This window comes from Oryctolagus cuniculus, chromosome 1, assembly GCF_051225735.1.
Source record: "Oryctolagus cuniculus isolate XC-2025 breed Fujian yellow rabbit chromosome 1, ASM5122573v1, whole genome shotgun sequence".
Classification (NCBI taxonomy): domain Eukaryota; kingdom Metazoa; phylum Chordata; class Mammalia; order Lagomorpha; family Leporidae; genus Oryctolagus; species Oryctolagus cuniculus.
The window spans coordinates 66,611,561-66,631,050 of NC_142867.1; the positions used below are offsets into that span (position 1 = coordinate 66,611,561).

Genomic DNA, 19,490 nt, shown 5'->3' on the forward strand with positions numbered 1-19,490 from the left:
CACTCTTCCTTGGACACACTGTGTGAGCCCTGCTGATGTGCCTGTCTCCCCATGGAAGACCTGTGTTGTCCCCATGTCCCCAGCACAGACAGCAAGGAGGGGGAGAGGGGTAGGGACGCCTGCCTTCACTTCAGAGATGGGCCAGATGCTTTCGGAGCTGTGTATGGTACACATACAGACAAGCTTCCCAAGACCCAGCTTCCCCGCATCAGCCCAGCGCTCTGCTCCTGCCAGGCTAACGGCATCAGTTAGCGTTGACTGAGCTCTCCAAACCAGTTCCCAGGAAATCCCCTACCAAGAGCCCTGTTGGCTCCAGCCCAAACACCATCTCCTGTCTGAATCCTCAGCCCCAGCTCTGAGCATAAACAGCCTCCTATTTGCACAGGGAAAGGACTTCCAAGAGCCCACACCTGCCAGGGAGTTTGTACCCCCTGTGGAGTGGGGGCGGGAGGCCTGGGGACAGCCCCACACCGCCAGGGTTCTTCCTCATCCGATATCCTGCAATTCACCTGACTCACCACCCTGCCCCTCCTCCTTCCTGTGACCACCAGGCTGCTTGGCCCGAACAGACCTCTCTCTCTCCTGAGTGTGGCAAGTCTCAGGTCAGGTGGCAGTGCCAGGGTTCCAGCCTGGTCTCCCCAGCTGACTGGCTTGTGCCTTTGGACAGGTCTCTCTAACTCTCTGACGATATCACTGGAGAAGTGAGGGCTGGATGGGAGAGCATGAGAAAGTGACCATGTCTGCAGCCAAAAGGAATCACACATTGCATGCTGCAATACGAACAAAACTGCAAACACAGGATGCTAAGCGAAAGCAGTAGGTACAAAAGGCCACAGAGCGGATAGTTCCATTGATCAACAATGTGCGCAACAGGCAGGTGCTGGGCCAGAAAGCAGATTCGTGAGTGCCAGGGGCTGGGAGCCTGGGGGAAGGGGAGTGGCTGCTTATGGGTGCAGGGTTTCTTGGTGGTGGTGAGGAATATGTTCCAGAATTAGCAGTGCTGGTTGCACAACTCTGCGGATAAAGTCCACTGAATTGCACACCTTTAATGGAAGGATTGTGTGGTATGTGAGTTTTATCTCAGTAAAGCTCTTTTTTCCTAAGTGCCCGGGTCTGGAAGTCACAGGAGATGAAGTGCACTGGTTGGAGGTGCTAAGGCAGCGGCAGCTGTCCCAGGGAGCACAGTGGCCTGGGGACCCTGGCTGTACCTGAGTCCCCTCCATTCCTACTCAGGTAGGGTCTCCAGGGCCCTCAGGTACTGCAGTTTACCCCCACTCTCTTCCCAGGAACTCCTCTGCTCCAACTAACCTGAACTATGTCTGTCACCAAAAGTCTTGACCAGTGGAAAGGCCGTCACTGTGTTCCCAGTTCTTGGAAGGTTGTAAGCACTCAAGAAATGTGTTCAAGAGATGCCAGAACTAACATGGGTGCCACATTGCTACTCCTAGTCACAATGGTTACTGTCTGTTGTGCTGTCAGCTGCAGGGGCACCTGTGGGTGGCATGGGGGCTTAGCTGGGTACCATGCTGAGTCCTGGACAGATATGACCTCCTGGTGACAACCTTCCAGAGTAGAGGCCAACAGTCTTTACAGGTTTAAAATAGGGGTTGGCATGGGGCTGGCACTGTGGCGTAACAGGTAAAGCTGCTGCATGCAGTGCAGGCATTCCACATGGGCGCCGGTTCATGTCCTGGCTGCTCCACTTCCCATTGAGCTCCCTGTTAATGGCCTGGGCAAAGCAGCAGAGGATGGCCCAAGTGCCTGGGCCTCTGGTACCCATGTGGGAGACCTGGAAGATGCTCCAGGCTCCTGACTTTGGCCTGGCCCATCCCCGGCAGGTATAGCCATCTGAGGAGTAAACCAGTGGATGGAAGATTTCTCTTTCAACGTCAACCTACCTTTCAAATAAATAAATTTCTTTTTTTAAAAAAGGGGGTGGTGGTGGCTGTGGGTGAATGGGAAAACAAGTGGCGGGATACTCATATGCCTGAATATTATTCTACAACAAAAAGATATGGGCAATCCAGCTCCCAAAAGCCATGGAGACTCCTTGGAAGCATTTTTGTAAGGAACAGAGCCAATCTGAGGTGACACACTGCATACTTCTTTTTTTTTTTTTTTTTTTTTTTTTTTTTATTTTTTGACAGGCAGAGTGGACAGTGAGAGAGAGAGAGACAGAGAGAAAGGTCTTCCTTTTGCCGTTGGTTCACCCTCCAATGGCCGCCGCGGCCGGCGCGCTGCGGCCGGCGCACCGCGCTGATCCGATGGCAGGAGCCAGGAGCCAGGTGCTTTTCCTGGTCTCCCATGGGGTGCAGGGCCCAAGCACCTGGGCCATCCTCCACTGCACTCCCTGGCCACAGCAGAGGGCTGGCCTGGAAGAGGGGCAACCGGGACAGAATCCGGCGCCCCGACCGGGACTAGAACCCGGTGTGCCGGCGCCGCTAGGCGGAGGATTAGCCTAGTGAGCCGCGGCGCCGGCCCACACTGCATACTTCTAACTGCCTGACTTTCTAGAAAACTCAAAACCACAGTGGCAGTAAGATGAGTGGGTGCCAGGGGCTCAGGGGAGGGGGAGAAGGCAAACCAGTGGGGCCCAGGGGGCTTGTAGGACAGAAAACTTACTCTGTATGACCCAGGACTGGCGCGCACCTGTCATTACACACCTGGCACACCTCACAGAACGCATAACACAATGAGTAAGCTCCACCATAAACTATGAGCTTTAGGTGATTACAATGTATTAGTCTGGGTTCATCAATGTAACAAATGTATTTTGTTAGGCAAAATGTAAAGAACTGGGAGACTGGGGTGGGGGAAGGATGGCGACAATGCTCTGGGTTCTACAATCAGTTTTTCTGTTAGCCCAAGACTGCCCTCTTCTTTAAAAAAAAAAAAAAAGTAATTTATTTTCATTTTATTTGAAAGGCAGAGAGACACAGATGGAGAGAAATCTTCCATCTGCTGTTTCACTTCTCAAATGTCTCCAACAACCAGGACTGGGCCAGGCCTAAACCAGAATTCAATCCAGGTCTCCCCCATGGGTGTCATTGTCTGCTGCCTCCCAGGGTGTGCATCAGCAGGAAGCTGACATGGAGGCACAGCGGCCAGGACTTGAACCTTAGACACTGCAGGAGACGCAGGCACCCCAAGCAGCAACTTAACTACTGCACTAGTGCCCGCCTCTCTTGAAAAGTCAGATATATTCATATCTGTATCTAAGAGGCTAAGTGATTGCCCAGGGCCAAACAGCTCCTCACACAGCAAAGCAGCCGAGACCCCGAGGCTGCTGACTTGGCAGCCTGGACTCTGCATGGCACCAGCCCCACCGCACTTCCGTTCCCTTCAATTCCCGCTCCAGCCACCGTGGAGCCGCAAGCTGCACCTCAAAGGGTGGACATCAATATTTGGGTTGGCACCAGCGCAGGCCCAGAGTGAGGCCAGGTGCCCGGGGGAGCAAAAGGTACCACGGTAGGAGCAGCAGAGGCCTGACCTTCTCCAGGGGCTGCCAGGAAACTCCCCCCTCCCTGGGAAGAGGAAATATTCCCTTTCCCCGTGGTCACGGCTTCCCTGGCTGATGGCCCGAGGCTGGGCTCCACCGGAAGCAGGCTGAGCGGCCTCCACCAGCCCCTGGCCTCAGCCTTGCCATCCTGGGAGAATCTGAACCCTCTGACGATCTCCGCAGGCCCCTCCAGCACTCAGCTCTGATGGGCTGTGAGGCACCTGCTCTCTCCTCAGCCCCAGGAACCGTTCAGCTGCTCAGGGAGAAGGGAAGGCCGTGCCCTGGTCCCTCCCGGGGCAGACTGGGGGGCCCTCCATTCCCAAGGCTGATAGCGGAGTGTCCTGACAGCTCAGCACCCTCCAGAGGAATGTGCGAGTTGCTCGCCAGCACCAGCCCCCCACAGCCAGCTTTTGGGGAGCACCTGCATATATAAGGTATTGCCTGCTGCACAGCCTCATTTGATGGCTTGAACGAGAGACCTGGGCCACCATCATCCTGCTGTGTGGCTGTGGGCAGACCAGTCCTCTCTGGGCCTCAGAGGGGGCCCTAGGTTACAGCAGCGTGGGCAGAGAAGGTAGCCAGGCCCAGGGCAGGAAGGAGGTTTAAGTCCCAGGGGCAGCTGCCAGCTGGGGAGAGAGCCATGGCGGTAAGATGACGACGGAGTGGGCAGCACCGCCCAGGCCCCCGTCACACCCGCTTGTCCTTAGGGAAAAGTTACTGAGGCTGAGCTCAGCCTGAGTGCTCCAAGACTCAATCACACCATAATTAAGGTCATTATTAATCTCTTTCCACCATGATGCTGGAGCCTCGTGTTTACTCACACTTCTGTCCCAAGAGACCTCTGATCGCTCTTCCTCCTGGGAGGAGGCTGGCGGGGCCTGGAGGCCAAGGCGGACCTGGTCTTCCGCCGCAGCCTGCTGTACCCGAGGCGGTGGGCTCTGTCGTGAGCTCCCGGCTGCCTTCCTACAGGAAGCGCTCCCTGCTTCTCCTGGGGGGAAGGGCTGATTTCCCACCTTGGAACTGGGGCCTCCCGGTACCATCTGCCCCATGGCTCTCCAGCTCATTCGCTACATGTTTGCTGGTCTTTAACTTTTTTAAAAGAATTTATTTGAAAGGCAGAGAGACAGAAAGATGGAGAGAGATCTTCCATCTACAGTTTCACTCCTCTAAATGTTCACCACAGCTAGGGCTGGGGCAGGCTGAGGCCAGGAGCCCAGAACCCCAGGTGGGGTGTCTCATGTGGGTGGCAGGGGCTCAAGTATGTGATCTGTTATCTGCTGTCTCCAGGGTGTGCATCAGCAAGAAGTTAGATTAGAAGCAGAGTAGGGGGACTCGAACCAGGAACTCTGAAATGAGATGTGGGGGTCCCAAGCAGTCACAACCACTGTGCCAAGTGCCTGCCTCTCAGTACATTTTTTAAAAAAGATTTACCTATTCATTTGAAAGGCAGAGTTAAAGACAGTGAAAGATAGACATAGACACACACACACACACACACACACACAGAGCAAGAGCGAGAGCAAGCATGTGTATGCTATCTTCCATCAGCTGGTTCCCTACCCAAATGAATGGCCAGGTTGAAGCCAGGAGCCTGGTACTCTACCAAGGTCTCCCATGTGGGTGGCGGGGGCCCAAGCACTTGAGCCATCTTCTGCTGCCTTCCCGGGCACATTAGTGTTGTAGCCAGGACTCAAATTCGTGTTCATAGGGGATGCCCGCATCACAGGCAGCAGCTTAGCTTGTTGGCCACCCCACCGGCCCCATCAGCACACAGTTAAGAAGCCTCCACTGGGCCTGCACCTCGGCCACGGCCTGCAATTCTGGCATTCCATATCAGAGCGCCAGTGTGAGTCCTGGCTGTTCTGCTTCCTATCTGTCTTCCTGCTTATGAACCTGGGAAAGCAGCAGAAGATGGCCCAAGTACGTGGCCCCTGCCACCCATGTGGGAGACCTGGATGGAGTTCCAGGCTCCTGGCTTCAGCCTGGCCCAGCCGTGGCTGCTATGGACATTTAGGGATTGAACCAATGGATGGAAGATCTAGTGCACGTGTGCACTGGCTCGTGCGCGCATGCTCTCTCTCTGCCTATCAAATAAACAAACAAACCTTAAAAAAAATTAAAGTTGCCTCCATCCTGTGCCCAGCACTAGAGCTGGGAAGGACTCGCAGTGTCAGAGGTGCCCTTCCTTTCAAGGACACAGCCCCACTGTGGCACCTGCACGGTGCTTGAAGTTCACATGCATGCACGCACGGCCTCTCCTGGAAGCATTGCCCAAGAGCCGCAGGTTGGAACCAACATCCCCAGTCTTTTATTTTTATTTATTTATTTATTTTTTATTTTTGACAGGCAGAGTGGACAGTGAGAGAGAGAGACAGAGAGAAAGATCTCCCTTTGCCGTTGGTTCACCCTCCAATGGCCGCCGTGGCTGGCGCACCACACTGATCCGATGGCAGGAGCCAGGTACTTCTCCTGGTCTCCCATGGGGTGCAGGGCCCAAGGACTTGGACCATCCTCCACTGCACTCCCTGGCCACAGCAGAGAGCTGGCCTGGAAGAGGGGCAACTGGGACAGAATCCGGTGCCCCGACCGGGACTAGAACCCGGTGTGCCAGTGCCACAAGGTGGATTAGCCTAGTGAGCCGGGGCGCCGGCCAACATCCCCAGTCTTACAGAGGAGCCAGCCAAGGCTGGTGTCTGGTGGGACACTGAGCCTCTCCCTCAGCTAAGGCCTCAGGGGACAGAGCTGCACATTTCAGAGCACAGACCGGACAGGAGCCAGGCTCAGGGCCTTGGGTCCTCATGGCCCAGAAAGGACATCTTTCTCAGTGCAGGGCTGCAAGTACTCACCGAGAGGGGCCTGGCCTGGCCAGAGGGCAGAGCTCAGCTCCTCGGGACTCAACATCTCAGGCTGCAAGTGCGCCAAACCAGAGCTTCAGAAGGGCCTTGCCCAGGACTCATATAATCACAGAATCCTGGAGCAATGCCACTGGGATCTTGGAACCAGCGCGGGGAGACCTGCCCCCCACCCCGCCCCGGCCTCTCTGCCTGTGCAGCTCCCAAGTGGCGGCCAACCACCCGAGTCTGCAGTTGCATACTCCCGGCCATGGGCCCCTTTGTCCCTGGACAGCGGGCAGTTCCCTGTAGGGCACCAGGACGTGGCAAGTCCAGCCCAGACGGAGATCTTGCCTCCGTGGCACTGACAGAGGCAGCGAACATCCCCAGGCCTCCGGCAGTGCCCTGAGAGACCTTCGCCATCTCCTCCCCATCAGGTTGTCACCCCGGCCCCTCCCAGAAGCCCGGTGACTCAGGCACAGCAGCCAGGCTGGCTTTTTCGGATGCCTCATCTGGGCCCCAGGGGAGGGGGGGCACCTGAACGCGAGTGGGGTGGGGGTGGAGGAGGAAGTGGAGACTGGCAGAGACTTGCACCAGTTTTTGTCCCTTGAAGGAACTGGGGCGCCATGGCTTGCTTTGTTTATTTACAGTAGATAGCAGAGTTGTTCTACAAACAGGACCTGGGGCTGGGAAGCGAAGCCTCCTGGGTGCCTCCTCCCAGACACCCACCTCCTTGGCGCTACCTGCCCGGCCCTCGCCAACTGCTGCACTCCAGGGTCACCACCACTCCCAGCCTTGCCACCTCTGTGCCTTTGCCGCCAGGAGAGCCTTTCCATGCCCCAACCCAGACCCCCTCCAGCTTAACAAACGGATCCTGAGCAGAACTGGGTCTGATGCCCACCCCACTCCCCAGAAGCGCCCTGCCTCCTCCCTGTGGGCTCACGTGGCCCGGTAGAGCCCCTGAGAGTGATCACAGGCCTCCACGCTGGGTAATTATCGCTTCTGCCTCGCCCACCAGATGAAGAGCTTCCCCAGGCTGAGATCTGGGTCTGCCTGGTCAAGCTTTCCTGCAGACCACAGCGTCTGCGGCCCTGCGCAAGGTGACGGGGGCACAGGATACCCCCGGCCTTGGCCCTGCTGGAGGGCTCCCTGTGCTCCTGCCCTGGGCTCAGTGTGTGTCAGAGAAGCTGGCTCAGTGCTCCAAGGAAGGAGAGAGGGAAGCAGCGCAGAGCCCCTTGTGAGCCCGAGCTCTGCCTCTGAATAATAATTAGCCTCTTCCCAATTTCCAAGAAGAAATTAAGTTCCAAAAAGAAAGCCTCAATTAGCTGCTGTCTCCCACACACTTTTCTTAACCCTCCGACATCTGTCTGCACATTTCTGTATAAGAGCCGGTGTAAGTCGGCCTCAGATGTAGCCCAGAGAACCAGCGTCAGCACTGTTAACATCTTTTCAGTCCCTATGCTTCCAGGCACCTCTGAGAATCTGGGGCCTTGAACTTTTCTTCCCAGAGAAAACCAGCCTCGTTCAAATGCCGAGGAGGACAGTCCAGGAGTCAGCTGGTCCACCTTAAAGGCGCATGCCAATCCGTGGTGCAAGGCCTCCAGTTCCACCATTTGCCATGCATTTCTTTGGCTGAAGCATCACTCTCTAGGATTCTCCCTTAAAATACAAACCTTTGGCAGGGAGCAGTTAGAATGCCAGATGAAATGCTTGTGCCCCATATCCCAGGGCCTGGGTTCAACACCTGGCTCCAGCTCCTCACTCTGGCTTCCTGTCAGTGCAGACCCTGGGAGGCAGCTGGGCATGGCTCACCCATACACGAGACCTGTTCTGACCCCCTCATACACCAACATGCTGCTGTTTCGTCATAAACGGCAGGGCGCCTCCCCCATGTGAGGTTACCCCTGACTTCCAGCCAGCCTGTCTCTCATTCCTCCCTCCCACCTTTCTTTCTTTTCTTTTTTTTTTTTTTTTTTTTACCTGGAAGAAGGTAGTGGTAGCAGTGGGCTGGACTCCTGGGGGTTTCTGTCTACGGAGGCAGTGATGTCACGTCACTGGCAGAGCTGAGGAGACAAGGGGACAAACCCAGTGAGACTCTACATCTCCGCACCCAGCCCTAGGCGAGTCCTGCCCTGTGCCCACCATGTGCTAGACATGAGGCCCCGGGGTGGGTCACAGCTAGTCTCAGCCCCGAGACACCAGGGCTGTGCAACCCGCACCCACCATCCTCCATGCATGCATGCTGCCCCCAGTTGCACCCAAACCCTGAACCCAGGACCACTCCTGCAAACAGGAGCCAAGCCCAGCCACCCCGAAGGCAGAGCCCCTTTCCCGCTGTCCAGGGAAGAACCTGCTTCTCCGAGGCAGCCAACAAGCCAGCTGCTCTTCTAAAGCAGCCACCGAGGGAGGGCCACTGGGCCGGAGGCGGGATCCGGGGCCTGGTTAATTATGGGCCCGAGTTCTGACTCATGCACCATCCCCCAACCCCAGCTCCTGTAGCCAGCAGGGCAGCCCCCAGCCCAGGAACAGGGAGGAGGGAAGGGGCCGACCAGCCGTGGGGGAGGAGGAGACGTAAGGGGGCTGTCCCCGTCTGGCCTGCTAGAGGACAGGAGGCTGGCAGGGCCGGGGCCTGCCTGTGTCACCCACAGAGGCAGAGAGGGGCCAAGGCTAAGATCCGGGTCCACACTAGCACAAGAGCTCTCCCCTACACAGCGGGACCCTGCAGCCCTGCACCAACAAGAAACACATTGCAGAGACGGCGTCAGGCCACAGGTGGACAGAGCTGGGCTCAGAGACAGCGGAGGAATGACCTCAGTTACTGAGACACAGACACCAGGGGAACCCAGGCCAGCATCTCTGCACAGTCCCCGGCTCCTGTGTCCCCAGTGCCTGGCACGTCACGGTTTCAGAAACACACTATTTCCTCATCTCCTGTGGTGATCCCGAGGTCTCAGGGGCGACGGATGCAAACAGACCAGGGCTCAGCCTGCTGCACGCACACACCTGGGGGTCTTGCTAAAATGCATCCGACCGGTTAGGTCTCCACTGGGCCTGAGCTGCTTCCAAGTGACACGGACGCCGCAGGGCCAGTAGCCTCCATGCAGGCAGTGAGAACAGACTGGGTAAGAGGCAGTGGCTGGGATAAAACTACCCAGGGTGGAATTTTGGCTCATCCCGTGTGACCTTGGGGAAGTCAGGTGACTTCTCTGTGTTTCAATGGTAAAACCCACTCCACAGGGTTGACATGGAGAGGCGCACTGCAAGGATTACAATTCTAGATTTCTGAGGGGTGTCCACACCTGTCAGGGCAGCGGAGTCAGAACCCAAAGCCAATCTCATAATGGGATCCCCGCTACACCAAGCTGCACAGGTCACGGCCATCGACCCTCCCCCCATGGGGCGGACTTGAACGTGGAGGCCCAGAGAACGGCAGGGAACTGACAGTCACCAGGCAGCTGGTGTCAGAAATCCAAGTTTGTGACTCCATGCCCAGTGCCCTTTCCACTGTACCTCAGGTCTTGTCAGGAAGAGAAGTGCCAAGGTCCTCCCTGGGGATCCACCTGGGCCAGTCGCTAGCCTAGAAACGAGATGTGGGAGTGGCTGGATGTCCCAATCCTGGCTCCAGGCCACCTTGGCTTCCAGCACCAGCCCAGGGCCAGTGGGCGCTGTCAGTTACTTGGAGCCAGTGCTCACGCCCATGGCAGGAAGTGGCTCTTCTAGACAGGACACCTGCAAAAGGAGGCTGACAGGGATAGAGCTGTACCTATTGGGATTTTCCATGAAACTCAACGGACAAACGTGTATATGAATGAATGAAATGAGTGAGTAGATTAAGCTGCCTAGATTTAACCTCCAGCTACAGCGAAAGCTCTGTTGTTCGCTCATGGTGAACTATATGGTAGAGAGTATCTCACTGGCAAGAAGATCCACTCCAAAACCACCCTGTGGGCAAAGGGTCACCAGCATGAGCCCCACAGGCCATGCAAACACATCGGAGCGCAGACGGGAGCCTGGCGCCCACGGCACCCGGGAGCCCTGTGGGCCCGAGCACCGGCTTCCCCGAGCACCGGCTTCCCCCAGCGCCCCCGCTCGGGCCCCAGGCAGCCGCCTCCCCGTTCCTTGAACATGAAGAACACAAGGTGATTCTGTCCAGAAGCCCTGACGAGGGGGAGTTCGTGGTGGGGGAGGGGCTCACACGTGGGAGGGCGGACGCTCGGACCTGCCGAGGCTTCTGCCGGCACAGGCCACGCGCAGCGGCTCCATGCAAGACCAAGCTTCCGTCTCCGGGATTGCGGAGCGTCCTCCAGCACGTCCTCCTGTTCTCCTCTGTGGCTCTAAAGCACTCGTGAATCAGGGTGGGAGTCACAGAAAACGTACGAGGCGGCTGAGGAACAATCTACGATACGTAACGATTCATACCGCACTAAGGTAATGTGAAGAGTGAAACTCATTCTTTAACTTGGCAGCTGATGGACACTGGACACTAGAATTGTAGTTTCTTTTTGTAAAAGTGTCAAAACCTGGGTTAATGCTTCATCTCTGCTTAATTTATTTTAAAATCAGATACTATGGTGTCTTATTTTAATAGGTCATTTCATAAAATCAGGTTCTGAAAATGTTTTCCTTTGTTAATTTTCATTATTGATGAACATATTTCAAATTCTATTATACTTTCAATATAATTGCATTTTATTTTTCATCTTTTGGATCAGAACACAAATGATATGAAAATCTTGATTATAACAAGCTGACCAGTGATCTCGCTGAAGTACAGCAAAGGAGGCAGGAGCCAAGGCGAGGGCTGAGGGCTGAGGGCTGAGGGCTGAGGGCTTGGTGCATGGATCAAAGCTGTCTCCCAGCCCACCCTGGCCAGTGCACAGCTGGACCCATCACAGGCAGCAACCAACACCTGGGAGTAGACAAGCTTGTCCCTGACACCTGCAGGCACCTGTCACCCCAGCACAGCCACGCCCCACTGCTTGTGGGACAAAGAGGGCTTCCAGCCCCACCCCCGCCCCATCACTGCCCTATGTCCACCCTCACCCCTGGGGTCTGCAGGTTCCCAGCCCCACAGTCATGAAATCTGGCGACACTGGGACTGTGCCCTCGGGGCACAGAACTGCTCACACAGCACAGCAGGTACTCAGTAAACAGTGAGCAGGTGAGAACAGAGCAGTGACTGACCACTCAGTTCATCCTGTCCACAGGAGCTCAGTTCAGGTTTTCAACCACAGAGGGGCTGGGGCCACTTCCTTACCCAGCTGCAGGGCTGGGGGCAGGGCCTGGCCCTCCCACCTCCACCCTTGTGCTGTGTGATCATCTGCAAGTCACTCCACCTCTGAGGGCATCAGCTGTACCCCAGAGGGGTGAGCACCATGCTGAAGTCACCTGGTGTTAAACAAGGGCCGAGACTCAGAGAGGGGAGGGGGTGTGGCCAAGGTCACACAGCAGATAACAGAATCTGGACTGGAGCCCAGGGCTGTCACCATCTACAGGGCTGCACTTCAGAAGCCTCCATGGGGAAGGCGGATCCTGGTGACAGTTTTCGTGATATCACTGGGGACAGGCGAGAGGTTTGGGGGGGGGGTGCCATCAGGACCACCCCCGGCTGACATCACCAGTTATAGGCAAAGAGCCGGAGCCCAGGATTAGTAGGACAGCTTCTGCTGTTCCTCCCTGGGACACGCTGCCCAGCTGAGTCCCCCAGCTAAGCCCTGAGTACCTTCTGTGCAAAAGCCTGGGAAAAGACATGGAGGGGTAGGCCAGGAAGAGCCAAGTCCAGCTGAGGCGGGGACGGGCCAGCAGGGCCTCCATGGAGCTGACCGAACTTCTACCCATAAGCCCCGTCACATCCTGCTCCTCTCCTACTCTGTGGGCTGGTGAGGGGACTCCCTGAGGCCCAGTCACCTGGAAGAATGGTGGGGGCTGGGACCAGCTCAGCCTCTAGAAGCCGAGAAAGAAGACCTGGGGCTCAGGGAAGCTCCCAGAAGGGACTGCCCCTTGCTGATCACTCAATCCGGGGGCTCCCCCTTCTGCACACGCCTTTCTAATAATCGTCACTTATTGTGCCAGGCTCTGGGCAGTCAGCACCTCACATGCTTTAAAGATTTACTCATTTATCTGGAAGGCAGAATGACAGAGAGAGGGATACACACACACACACACACACACACACACACACACACAGAGAGAGAGAGAGAGAGAGAGAGAGAGAGAGAGAGAGAGAGAGAGAGAGAGAGTTCTGCTGGTTTGCTACCCAAATGCCCACAATGGATAGGGCTGGGCCAGGCTGAAGCCAAGAGCGCAGAACTTCAGTGACTCTCCCATGTGGGTGGCAGGGGTCCTAGCCCTTGAGCCATCCTCTGCTGCCCCCCAGGGTGCACGAGCAGGAAGCTGGATCAGAGGTAGAGCAACAGGCATCCAGGCAGTGGCTTAGCCTACTGCACCACAATGCCTGTCCCCTTACACGCTTTGTAAAACCACGTTTAAAATGTATGTGAGACATACACAGAGAGAGAGAGAGAGAGAGAGTGAGTGCACGCGAGAGCGAGCGCACTCCCATCCTTGGCTCACTCAATAAATGCCTCATTGACCAGACCTGGGCTGGGCCAAAGCTGAGAGCTGTGAACCCAATCCCAGTCTCCCTCATAGGTGGCAGGATCCCAATTACACACGCCATGAACCGCTGCCTCCCCGGGTCTGCATTAGTAGGAAGGCAGAGTCAGGAGCCGGAGCCAGGAGTGGGACCCGGGCATCTCAACTGCCAGGCCAAACACCTGCCTCGCACCCTCCATGTGTGACCCCCACATGAGTCCTCCAGAGCAGATGCTGTCGTGCTCCGCCCACATCCCCCGGAAGCCCGCTGCCATTTAGGGCATACCAGCTAGTTGTGTGGGGACAGGCTGCTTTCAGACTGCTGGAACCCCTTTCCCTAGCGGCATGCTGTCCCCAGCACAGCCCTGCAGCAGTGACCAAGCAGGCAGAGGTGTAACCTCTCCTGCAGCCTTGCCCCGGGAGGGCCACCTGGGACCTGCCTGTCCCCGGAGCTCCCGCCCAGGGAATGCTTGCAGTGACCTCTTGCCTCTCCTCTCTTTCTGCTCCCTCTGTCCACTCCCTGTGCAAGTTTTCTCTGGAAAACTTCCCAATACATAGCTTTTACGGGGTCCTGTGTCAGGGTCTGTGGTGCCCAGCCATCAGCTGTCAGGAAGGTGCCTCGAGCTCTCGGATTTCAGAGGTGGGGACATTGAAGCTCAGCGACTTCAGAGAGTTTAAAGGGGGGTCTGTGGGGTGCAAGGCCCACCCCGCCACACCCTGCCTGCAGCTTCTGAGCCTGTTTATGGCCCCAGCAGCCACTGTCCCCTCCTGGTCATCAGGCTAATGTTCCTCCTTCTCCTCCTCTCTCACTGGCAGGAATGGGGGAGACTGTGTGGACGATCCAAGGAGGATGAGTAAGTCCTCGCGTTGCTCTCCTTGGCACAGACCCTGTTTTGGTCAATCTCGTGGATCAGGGCGGGTCTGACATTCAGGGAATGCAGGCTGACTTCAAACCAACTCCAGGAAAACAAGTTGTAAAAACACTGGCCGCTGCCACTCAGCGCCAACACAGGCGATGGGCCTGGCTCCCACGGAGCAGGGCTGACCACACCGCAGGGGGCACTTGGGCTGGCCCCAAAGGGAGACCCTCCACCCCAATCCTGCCAGCCACTGGAGGCTGGGCCCAGGGAGGGGCTGGCAGGGGCCTCTCCTGACCTTCCCAGGGCTCTGGTTTGAAGCTCTGTCAAGCTACCTCCCAGGGGGCCAACTCCACCCAGCCCTAGGCTTCAGCTCCTGACCCGGAACCAGGTTTACGAGGCTGTGCTGCGTCTGCGGGGCTTCTGCCTCCGAGGAGCCTTCCCACGGCCCTGTGGCTGCTGAAGATGCAGGGCAGGGTCCTGGCAGCCCTAAGGGCCGCCCACACGGCCCCAGCTCCGCCCCTGCTATGCAGGTGGCCCCGGCACAGAGCAGGGGTTCCCCTTCCTCCTCCTGCCTCTCCCCTGGCTCCCTCTGGGCAGCAGCAAACGGGCCTGCATGCCCCCTGTCCACCAGCTAGGGGCCTTTCTTCCTTCTCATCCCGAATTCCGTCTCCATGAGCGCTGAACCCACTGCACTCTGCTCAACTGTGCCTCTCCATGCAGAAATGCCCAGACACGGCTCAGTCCCCAGCGACGCCTGCGCACCGCGCCCTCCTGGGAGCATTCTCCCGGCTTCCCAAGGACCGCCCCCCTCCCTGTGCCTCCCCACCCCAGTGTGTGGGGCTGCCCACTTTCTGCTCAGGCCTGGGATCTGCTCTATGCCATCCCTCCTCCCTTGCTTCACCCTGCACCCTCTCCCGGATAATATCATCCCCTCCCATGGCTTCCATTCCCCCCAGCTCTGCTTGGACTGTGCTGAGGACCACATAGCCCGCGACTCTCTGGCCATCCCCAGGGTACCTCACACCCACAGGGGCCGAGTGGGAGCTCCTCCCCGTTTTAGCTCAGCTTGGGCACCTGCATTCTCCAGAGCCAGGAGGTGAGAAGCAGGCACCTACCTCCCTCTTCCTCGGATTCACCTGACACCAGGCCCTACTCCATCTCCATCATTTCCCATAAACCTCCCTGGCCTCAGCTCAGACTCCTCCTGCAGGAAGCCTTCCTGACTGCTTGCAGGTATGGGCACACCGCCACCTGCTTTCCTGTGCCCTGTGTCGCCTGGGCAGTACCCACACTAGTGCCCCCCCAGTACATCTCACGACCAGGGCTGGCTTGGGAGCAAGGGCAGTGTTTGATCTGACTGCGGTCCCTGGCACCCAAGCTCAGTGGCAGTGGCCCCCACAAGAGGTTTCTCAAACCTGGAACTTGTATTTCAGCCAAACTTGCCCCATGGGCTATGTCTGCATCTCCCCAGGGTGAGGACTGCCCCTGCTCTGCCCCTTCTCACACATGGCCCCTTTCACAGACCCCTAACCTGCACGCCACTCACAAGGAGCTGGCACAGGGGCCTGGGGAGAGCCGGAAGGGCTGGCCTCACTCTGGACAACCACACAGACCCCCATGGGGCAGACATGCTGACGGCCACAGAGTGCACCCTCGCAGACACACAAGAGGCCACGACATGCCTTGCAGGCACAGCCCTGGGAAAACAGGTCACAGGGACATGAGCGGCTTAGAAACAGCTTGGGCTCGAGCCCACACCTCCAGTAGTGAGGCCAGGCCGGCTCCTGAGGCTGTGGCCCACTGGACAGCCCAGAACATTCTGTTTGGGCCCTGAGGCTACAGTCAGAGTGGGAAGGAGTGCTGGAGGAGGAGAGGCTGAGGGAGGGATGCCCGGTCATTCTCAAAGATGGAGCTGGGACGAGAAAGGGGCCCCTGGGTCTCCTCCGGCTCTATCAGCTGCACTGGAGGGGATGGGAGGGGGGAGGGGTGGGGGGCAGGGGCTGCCAGGCTCCTCCAGACCCCTCTGCCAAGGCAGTTACCCCACCGCACTCTTACTCTCCCCTACAGGAGCACCAGTCTGAGCAGAGAAATGCCACACGCCCACCAAGGGACAAGCCAGAGTGACAGGGAAGCCCGCGGGGTGGGCGTGCCCGGCGCACTCCCACTGACGCAAACACCCATCAGCCTGATGGCTCCCTTCACCCCCAGTGCAGCGCCTCCCCAAATCCTGCTGGTTCTGCCTCGGAAGGAGCCTCCCCCATATTTCTGCCTGAGACACAGCTAAGCACTCCCTGTGGCCTCTGGGAGTCAAACCCATGTTCCTCAACATGGCCTCAGCTCACCTTCCCAGTCTCCTCCTCTCCTCAGGAGAGCCCTGCGCACCCCCAGCCCCACCCCAGCAACTCTGCTCTCCAGCTCCATACCCACGCACAGGAAAGCCCTTCTGCATGGAAGGCTTCCCACCTGCCCCTGCCTGGTTGAACTCCTACAGATCCCTCAGTACCCACACTGGAGACGCTGTTCTCCAGGGGGCTGCCTTCAGCTGGACAGTCAGGTCCTCCGGTTGGCACATTAGAAGTAAAATGCGGGGCCGGCACTGTGGCATGGGGGTTAAGCCTCCGCCTGCGACGCTGGAATCACATATGGGCACCTATTCAAGACCCAGCTGCTCCACTTCTAATCCCACTCCCTGCTAATGCACCTGGGAAAGCAGTGGAAGATGGCTCAAGTCCCTGGGCCCCTGCACTCATGTGGGAGACCCAGAAGCAGCTCCTGGTTCCTGGCTTCAACCTGGCCCAACTCTGGCCATTGAGGCCATTCAGGAAGTGAACCAGCTGATGGAAGACCTCTCTCTTTCCCTGTGACTCTGGCTTTCAAATTAAAAAGAAAAAAAAATCACATAATAAATTGCAAATGGTCAAAATCGCCCCTGGCTCTGTCTGGCTGCCACCTCCACACATGGCCCAGGCACTGATGTAGACCTTTTCCTGTGTTGGACCCCACCAGCCCTCACTGCTGGGGCGAATGTACCCCCAGAGACACCTGCAGCAGCACTGCCCGTCTGTGTGTCTGTCTCCCAGTGGGACCCCCACACCCTCGCTGCCCAGAGGGCCCAGGGGGACGCCCAAGGCCAGGTGGTCAGACACAATGATGCAGCTTCTGCCTCATTTGTTGGGCTACTCCTGCTCCAGCCCTGAGCCTCCACGCAGACACAGCCTGCTCGGAGGCCGCCATACTGTGGGAGAGCTCAATGAGCCACAGAGACAGGGAGCCTGAGACACAGCAAGCTCCAGCCTCCCTGGCTGCTCTCTCACTTGTCGAGCCCCCGTCTGGCTGTAACACGTGACACCCTGACCCAGAGCCGCCGCGGGGCCAAGCTCATCCTCAATTCCTGACCCAGAGAAACCATGAAGGGTGGGCACTGCAGGGCAGAGGGTCAAGCCACTGCTCTGGACACTTGTGTCCCATACCGGGGGGCCCGGCCTTGAGTCCCACCTCCAATTCCAAATCAGTGCCCTGCTAATGCACATCCTGGGGGGCGGCAGGCAGCGGCTCAAGTACTTGGGCCCCTGCCACCCACATGGGAGACCTGGATGAGGGTCCCGCTCCCAGCTTCTGCCTGGCCCAGCCCTGGCTGTACAGGCATTGCGGGAGGGGAGGGGGTTGAACACAGATGGAAGACCTCTCTCTGTGTCACTCTGCTTTTCAAATTAATAATAAATGAACTTTTTTAAAAAAAGGAACTGTGAGAATAAAATGATCGAAGTTTTGAGGGTGATTTCTAATGTAACAATAGTAACTAGAACACCCATTGTAGGCAGGAACTATCGTTCTCCCCACTTTGGGGAAGAATCTAAGACAGACACAGAGAGGTTAAGCAACTTGCCCGAGATCACACAGGTGGCAGCTGTTAGAGTCAGGGACTGAACCCAAGCTACACTGTCCCCTGCTGTGCATTCAGCCCCCGCCTCCCTCCTAGCACGCAGCTGACTCCATCCTCAGGGCCCTGAGCCCTCCAGAGCTCCACCCAAAAGCTGGGCCCCAGAAGTGAGCAGGCGCCGGCCTGAAAGGAAGAGGCAGAGCCCGAGCACCCACCAGCGCCCCCAGCGCCACCTCCCGTATGTCTCTGTCCTCTGGGGCCTCCATCTTCCCGTCTGCACGTGCAGAGGATGAGCCTGGATTCCTGGGTGGCCTCCCAGCACCCGTGCTAGGAAGACTCGCTATAGGGGGGCGAAGCGGGGAGAGAGGCAGCGGGGAGCTGCACAGGAGGACCAGGGTACTCCCTGGTCAAAGCACCAAGAATCACCGCCTTGCGGTCTTGCTCCGAGCAGTCTCTGCCCACTTCACAGAAGGCAAATCTGAGGCCCAAGCAGATCTGGCTGAATTAAAACAACAGACAGAGCCCCGCCCCTTCCGTGTTGTGTTGGGGTTGGGGCACAACATGGCTCGTCCTGAGCCATGCGGCCCAGAGCGGGACTCTAACACAGGGCTACGCATGCGCATGCACGGCTCACCACAGCCAGGGGGCCCAGACCCCAGTGCCCAGACTCCCTCCAAGAATCCTCACTCTCCCCTCCTCCCCCCGCCCTCAGGAATCCCCAGGTTCCTCCCCAGAAGGAAGAGACAGCCAGCCCTTGCTCCTGTCCCAGCTCCCTCCTCTGCGTCCCCAGGACACGGACGCCTCCATCACTGCCCCTTGTGAGGGTTGGATGAGGCCAGGGCACACAATAGGCACACAACATGCGGTCACCACTGTGGGTTCTCTCTCTTCTCATCGATCTGTTTGTTCCTCTGGAAGGAAGGCCAGTGTGTTTGTCTGAATGCTTCCTGGAAGACAGGATCCCCCCCAGGAACCCGGTGGCGGGGTGCTGCTCTGCAGAGGGGGAAGGGAGGGGCAGAGCCTCGCCTCATGCGTAAAGGAAAAGTCACCATCACCTGGAAAGGAGAGAGCCAGCCGGGGAAGCCTGGCACCTGCCCAGCACCCCCCCTCCCACCCCCGCCAGGAGGACCCAGGGCAGCCTCGAGCCTGCTCGCTAAGCTCCCAGGCCGGCTGGGAGGCTGCTACTTAGATGGCACAAAGCCTCCTATTCTTAGCTGAGCGGGGGGCCTGCTTCCTTCCCAGCTGCCCCTAAGCACTCACCAGCCCCTGGCGTGCCACTCACAGGGCTGGGGGGCAGCCCCGTGACCCGACTGAGGCCTGAGGGCCCCTGGAGGGTCACCTACTGGGTGCTCAGGGAGCCTGCAGAGGGACAGCCTGGCTGGCTGGAGGTCAGGGCCAACATTTGAAGGTCTCATGAGCCAGTGCTTCCTAGATTGGGTCCAGGAGGCTGACAAAGACCTGACGTAGGCTCTGGGGTGCACACCTCACTTTCCCCAAGCGGCCCCTGAGGGGCAGAGGCTGGCCAGTACAGCCCAGGGACTCAGTGCTGAGGTTTACCCCCAGCCTAGCGAGGAACTCCTGGGCCTTGCGGGAGAAATGCAGAGGAAGAGGGAAGGGCCAGAGCTGCCAGACGCTGCAGGGCAAGGCGGCCACCAGCAGGGCCAGCACAGCCCACCAACAGCCCTGAGAGGCGCGGCAGCCGCTGGCAAGTGCAGGAGCCTGCGGGCGGGAGTGCCCACGCCCAGGCCGCCTCACTGTGGCCACGGCTTCCCAGAACTTCCTCTCCCAACATCCTCTCTCATGTGGGAAAATCAAGGCCGAGAGAA

At 58.0% G+C, this 19,490-nt stretch overlaps 1 protein-coding gene across 5 annotated transcripts in view; it reads right to left on the bottom strand.

Annotated features, from left to right (window-relative positions):
• GDPD5 (glycerophosphodiester phosphodiesterase domain containing 5) overlaps nt 1-19,490 on the bottom strand; it is a 73,823-nt gene that overhangs the window by 41,165 nt on the left and 13,168 nt on the right. For 4 of the 5 annotated variants that reach the window (XM_051850926.3, XM_051850925.3, XM_051850919.3 and 1 more), the window contains exon 2: nt 8,311-8,393. The gene's annotated coding sequence lies outside the window, so the exon portion shown is untranslated. Of the gene's footprint in view, nt 1-8,310; nt 8,394-9,840; nt 9,908-19,490 lie in introns of all 5 variants that reach the window. The other variant, XM_051850915.3, reaches the window with a different exon arrangement.